At 38.8% G+C, this 6890-nt stretch overlaps 1 long non-coding RNA gene across 1 annotated transcript; it reads right to left on the minus strand.

The window, feature by feature from the left end:
* Positions 1-2124: 2124 nt before the first annotated feature.
* Positions 2125-6677, minus strand: LOC112946646. Its single transcript, XR_003249275.1, has 4 exons — positions 6598-6677; positions 5613-5720; positions 3708-3836; positions 2125-2361 (listed from the first exon to the last, which is right to left on the minus strand). It is a non-coding gene; the product is annotated as an uncharacterized LOC112946646 (long non-coding RNA).
* Positions 6678-6890: the final 213 nt, after the last annotated feature.

Genomic DNA, 6890 nt, shown 5'->3' on the forward strand with positions numbered 1-6890 from the left:
CTGTACTCTAGGTACTTAATGTATGGGTCACAGAGAGTTCAGTAGTAGACATACTCTGCTTTACTGTATGGATARTGTGTGTCCTACCAAGGCCTTTTACTCGCAGAAACAGGCACTTGAACTTACCAAGACATCTCCAAGTGCTGGGATATTTTTCATTTGCAGCACATCTCTTGGGAAGGCTTTTGCTGCCCCTGTTTTGTTTGCTTTTTTTTGTAAGCTGCGAAGCCATGCTGGCTAGGAATTAATTAGCAAAATTTCCCAAGTCAAAAGTAATTGACCTCTGGAAACTAAGTTAAGAACACTGGTCCAGCAGAGAACCCGTACATGAGGACTGTTTCAGTTTAAGTGTTTCTCACCCTTCACAAGCACAAAGACCACATGAGGCGATGGAAAGCCTCTGCACATGTTCCATAGCCCTGCCAAACTGTTCAGCTGAAAACTTGGTAATTATATGGAACTATTTTGGGCCATTTAAGCAAAGGCCTCATGCGAACACTCAAAATTTCATTGTTCCGCAGCCTAGATTACCAATGACACATCCTCTTCACCCGAATTTTCCTTCTTCTCTGTACTCTCTATTATCTACTTTGGCAAGGTAAAGCGGCTTTCGCAACTTCTCTCTTGATCAAAGCCGCAGTAGCCACAACAGAGAAATGAGGATGATTAGCAGCCTGGTGTGGCTGCTATTGAACCCAAATATGCACCTTGTAGTTGGTGTCTCCTGTCGGCCTGTGCTGTCCGTGAGCTTCGTTCATCGGCACTACAGTCGCTGTGATTAGAGCTCTTCAGCTGCCGCGCGGATTATAAAAAGCATTAACAACTGCTCCACTTCAAGTGCCCTGTCTTTTGAAAGCAGCCCAGTCATTCCATCTAGGCAGGATTAAGAGCCAATCACAAGTAAGCCAAGCAAATGGCAGCCAAAACATAAATCATCATTACATGCTGGCAGCTGGCTGCAACTACATGACAACTATTCACAAACAGGATGCTTGGTGCCCTTTTATGTGGATCTTGTGTTCTTTGCACATGTTTGTTCCACATGAATTGTTCCCTTGGAAATACAGGGCAAGACCTAAGGTGCTGAGAGAATAATAAAATACCTCATTGTCTCCTGCTGCCTTTTATTCTTGGACAAAAGACTCTTATATTCATGGACAAAAGAAGATTTCAGAGCTGATGCAATGATAGATAAGCAAAATCTCCAACGTGTCCTTCAGACATGACACGCAAAACATGTATGTACTCAGGCCTTTTCCATTGACATAAAGAAGCTCWGACCTGCAGAATTACTCTAACTGCAATCTGTGACCCCAAGACTTCTAGACAGCCACAGTCTTAGTACCTCCTCACCATCATTTGCAGGTCTCGAGGTAGATTATTACACATTACAGTCCCTTTAGTCTGGGAAACATAAAAAACAGCAGTGAGAATCCAGAATGATATTTATAAAGGTTCCTTTCTTCTCAGAATGAACCCACTAGTGTTATCAGACACATGGAGACCATCTTCCCTTTCAGAAAAATGATTGTATGTTTAAATGACTTCACAAAATCCCAGTTAAGAATTCAAAAAGATTTAGTGAGTTCAGTGGCAGGTTTTTTKTTTTTTTTTTTTACATATTTGTTTTATTGTCTTTTCAGTACTTCTAATTGTTTTTCATATAAAAGACAAGGATACCATTATTTAAGTCACATGCAAACATTAAAATTTATAATTACACCAAGAAGTAAAAGCAAGCAGAAACTCCACTAGCTTACAAACAYAGGAATTTTTCCCAGTCTTTGGAGAATGATATGTGAGATGATTCCATGCCAAATAATATTCTTTATGGCATTATCTCAGTTCATCCAAGACAAAGATCCAGTTATCCACTAATTGTGACAGATATTAGATCAGACCTCAAAAATCTATATATAGATTTTTGAATAATATAATAGCCAAGTAACACACACTTTTCTTTACCTGTATATTTGCATTTTGGAGCATGGGAATTACTTTTCAAAAGTATAATCATTGAAAACTCTCTCTAAGCAATCCCAGCATTTGCCATTCAGTTATTCTAACATTCAGACCTAGAGGTCAATACTTTATCTGTAATTGTTGTAAATACCAGATGTTTCAGAGAAAGGTGTAAGAATTTCACCATAAGCAGGTGTTGAATAATCATCTGTCATGCTGGCTTTCATCTTGAATTCTGATCTTCGACAGTCACTTAAGCATCAAAACCCAATCTCAATTCCTTTAAAAATGTGTTAGCTTTAGCAGGTGTAACTCTGAAGTTCTCATTCCTTGTGTGAATGTCCAGGATTTTTCAGACCTTGCTGAGTGCTTTTTCTCATTGACTTCTCTGGAAAAGAGCTGCATGGACCTTCTGTTATTGTTGAAGTCTAGCAAGGTTCTCCGAAACACAGAAATATGTCTCCAAAACACAAAAATATTGCTGTGCTGTTCTTCTCTATATAATCCTCACCTGGCTAGATCAAGAAATACTTACGCTTTCAGACAAAAGAGATAATGGCAAACATAATTTTTCTACTAGTTTATGCATGGTTTTTGAACAAGACAAATCCTATATGATTTGATATGAAAGAAGGGTTGCTTTTTGCACAGGAATGAGCTTCTATCTTATCTTCTTTGGATTTCTTCATGTGAACAATAAAGACCTCCCCAAAAGCTTTGTTTCTAAAATGCAGTGTTGAAATATTAATCCACTGATTTCTTCCTGCACATTTTATCCATATATTATATCCAACAGACCTAACTAAAAAACCTGAATGCTAGACTCACTAATATRAATTGTCAGAATTGTCAGTAGCTTCATATCCTGATAACATATTAAGTAATATGAGAGTTGCTAATTATTCTCAAGCTGGAACCTATTAAAAATACCAGAAAGCTAAACCAGAGGAGGGTGCTTTCTATTAAATTCCCAGCGGGAGTGAAAAGTCTATGAATCCAATTAAGTGACCTCATAATTTCTGCTTGAAACCAAGGCCTTGCAGGGCCTCTRCAAACATTTTGTCCTGAGATAGTTTGTCAGATTAATGTGATTATTTTAACAGAAAGTTGCTTGATATCCTGCTAATAGGCATCCTTTCATGCCAGTAAGTTTATTTGCCTTCTTAGAAGGAATAAATCAACTGTAGCACTTTTATATCTGTATAACTGAAYACACAGTAGTAACTTTCATGTGTCAGCAAGTGTCAGTAAGACAAAGGCAGAAGTGTCAGTACAACAAACTTAAGCATCGCAGAAAGGCTGGCTGGCTGAGGGTCACATATCCTTCGTAAAACTCCAGAGAAAGATGGTGTCTATTGGCTTAGGCCAGAGCTTGCAAGAGATATTGCTTGCTCACGAGTATATTTAAAACCACTGAAGCCAAAAGACTTTTAAACACATGCTAAATATTAGACTAAGTTTAAGCACCACTTCTGAATACAAATGTTTTCCTGAAGCAGGGCCATAGACAGGCCGAGAAAACCTTTTCGTGGCCCAGTGTCCTATGTTTGTTGCTGTATGGGTAGCCCTCAGGAACTGGAAATGGATATTCCACACTATGATTCAGCTTCCAATCTTTTTTTCAATTTGTGCTGGTCTTTTCCAGTTCCAAGAATGGGTGGTCCCAACTGGCATTTCCCCAGTGTTAWATAAGGTAAAGGTGTGTTGAATAACAGGCCTCGGGAAAACATTACTATTATACTTACTTGTATGGCTTGTAAAAGTAGTTTTCTYGCCAGCAGCAACAGCAGTAGTAAGTAACTGGAATTTCTTTATTTCCGAGGCTGATGGCAAATGTAAAGAAATCAGTCTTTGCTGTGCAAAGGAGAACCGTTCTGCGAAATAACAGAAAACAGAATAGCTTACCCTAATAAGAAACGCAGTTTAACAAAATAGCAAATCTTCAAGTCTTTACGGAATCTTTCTCCTACGGAATTTCCTCTGCCTCAAATATAATCTACCTGGATACTGTCTTAGGTCTGCTCTCCAGAGCTGCTCCAATAACGAAGAGGACTAATGCACGTTAAAGAGAAGGATTAAGTAGCTTCCTTCAGTTTTAAGTGCAACTTATCAACTTTAACCACAGCCCTTTCTGCACCATAGAATGAGCAGCAGTGTTTAGCAATGCTGCTGATGTATTTTTCCTATGGAGGAAGATCAGTCCAAGAAACTATTGAAAAACAGAGTTTAAAGAATCGTAGAATCACAGAATGAATAAGATTAGAAGGGACCTTTGGAGATCACCTCGTCCAACCCTCCRGAAAGGAAAGTTTTGAAGCCTCTTTCAACATGAGGTCTCATTTTGGTGTACAAGAATTAAAGTCATCCATAAAGGATACTTTGGTGGAAAAAAAAATTGAAGATGTGAATGGAAACTATGGAAAAAGGTATGTCATTCAAGGTAGAAAAAGCCTATTACAAGCTGTCAACCCCCATTTGGCTTTTTAATATAATGCTATTATGTGGAAGTAATGTGAAGGTTTCCATTTAATGGTGTCTACTCCCCTTCCTACTGGCACAAGCTTTTGTGATGCTCTCTCTCTAAAATAACATTAATTTATTTTCTGTAACATTCCTGTCATAAGACTGTAGTAAACAACTATTTCCATCTGTTCTGGGAAAAGAATTATTAAGGATTTGCCAGCGGTGGAAGTGAGTATGGATGCAACCCAACACAAACCCAACCCAGCCCAAGAGCTAGTCTTACTATCAATAATTASAGGGGCAATGGACATAAAAAAGACGACTGAATGCAAACTAAGACCCTGGATATAAATGATCCAGAACTGGAGAACAGATGAGCAAAAATATCATTCCAAACTTAGTGACTTGATCTCATCTCTATGTGGACTGAAACTAGGCCCATGACTGCACTCCCTTACTAAGTGGGAACAGAGCTGTGCCACAGCTCTGCGTCTGGTTTGAGAATAAGAGAATTCATTGTTGCAGTCTCGATAACTTAAATATTAAATACAGATTGAGCTAGTAAATTCAGGGTCTGAGTTTTGAGCAATATGGGAGGTGTATGAATCCAACACTGAGTCAGGCCTCAGGCTCTCTTGCTGTTCAGCCAAAACTGTATGTTTGCGTAGTATGCATTTCCAGATTCTGCATATAATGGTTCTCTCGCCTCTACATATTGCTTGTTCTGAAAACTCAGAACGCTTGAGTTTGATTCTTTCCTTCTTTTTCTTTGAATTCTTTTCTTTTCTCCTGTTTCTTTTTTTCTCCCTGTTCTGCCCTTTGATTTGTCCTTCTCTATTTGGTCCTTCTATTGCTCATTCTTTTTTCCTCTTTACTATTTTTCTCCGATATTGAATGATTGAATGTCCATAACTGTGTGGGAAATGACTGGAAATAAGTCAATAATCTGGCAAATAGCATAAAATGAGTGAGCCCTCATTATCTGAAACTTGATTAATCTCTACATTTCCTTTCATATTCGCGGCAGAACAGGTGGTCAGCATCTTTAGGAATCAGCCAGAGATTCCTTCTCTCTGTATCTTATGTCTACTGACCTCATAAAGYGCACTAACAATGAGAGCAAGAATCKCAAGGGGCAGAAGGAACAGCTCTGAGTAGAAATTCAAGCAAGAAAGCAGGCTTCATACCTTGGTCACTGACACACTGCTTCCAGATACAGGCACTCACAGGTGGAAGGGACTAGGCAAAGTCATTAGAAATGAGCTGACTTGATTTCCTCTTCCACAAAACCGTATCTAAAGATAGAAAAAGCAAAAGGATTAATTACTTTTTAGAGGTATATTACAAAAAAAAAAAAAAAATGAAGTATTGTCAACTAACAAAATGTCCCATTATTTTTTCCTTATGCTTATCTCTGAAAGTCCTCTATACCGTTTTGTTTGCTATAGCACCCACACATACATTTTACTGTTTACTTAGACTTCTAGTGGACCTGAAATGTTAGTTTGGTGACTTTAGCTTCCTTTTTTAACTCTCTCTCCCGGAGTTCTCAAAGGCTGGACTTTGGCATGGGTCACACAGCCACACATGGCACAGGTGCCTGTAAGTGTAGCTGAGCAAACTCTCCTCTGCCTACTCTCCTATGCCTACATGAGACAAGACATGTCAGAAATTAACTTTTAATCACAGCTCAGGCCAGGTGTATCTGCCGCCTTGATTTCCCTGTAAGCCACAGATTCACCCAGAGTCAGTGCTGAGCCATGCAGGCTCCTCACTGCCAGCTCCATACAAGCAGGTCTTTTGCATCAGGACTTGTAAAAGGATCCTCAAAATCTTCTTTGCAGCCCACCACAGTACCTACTGTCTGGAAGAGTCTCTCAAGGGCCTCTTTAGAGAAGCTAAAGTGAGATTACCAGTGAGATTCTGAAACTCTGCTTTTTACAGAACATCTAAAGCATTAAATCACATGCACTATTTTTCCATGGACAACTCAAAATTAATCTGTTTCCACTACTCATCTGAAAACAACCAAGTCTCATCTTGCCACTAACTTGCTACTGTGTACAAACAACATTTTTTTTCTCAATAACACATAAACAATTGTGTGTTTTTCATATAATGATCGCTAAAGTCACTGTAAGTGATGTGATACAAAATGTCATTTGCACCTACCAGATGAAGCTCTGATGAGCTTAAAATAACAGCGTAGAAGAAGGTTTGGCTGCTGATCTAGACAGAATGTAAGGTCTCTGCGAATGCCTGTACTGGACGTTTCACTGGAAAACTGTAAAAAGTACATTCCACACAGCTTCCAAAAAAATCCCACAAAATCTACAAACAGAGAAATTGAGATGCTTTTAGAAATCAACTTCGAAATTCTTCCTTTGTCTGTCTCCCTGGAAATTGGGTTCCATGATTAGCGGCTAAAAAACACAGACACTGAGATTGCTTGACATAAATAGAAG

This window comes from Nothoprocta perdicaria, unplaced genomic scaffold (assembly GCF_003342845.1).
Source record: "Nothoprocta perdicaria isolate Ctin4 unplaced genomic scaffold, notPer1 scaffold_1, whole genome shotgun sequence".
Classification (NCBI taxonomy): domain Eukaryota; kingdom Metazoa; phylum Chordata; class Aves; order Tinamiformes; family Tinamidae; genus Nothoprocta; species Nothoprocta perdicaria.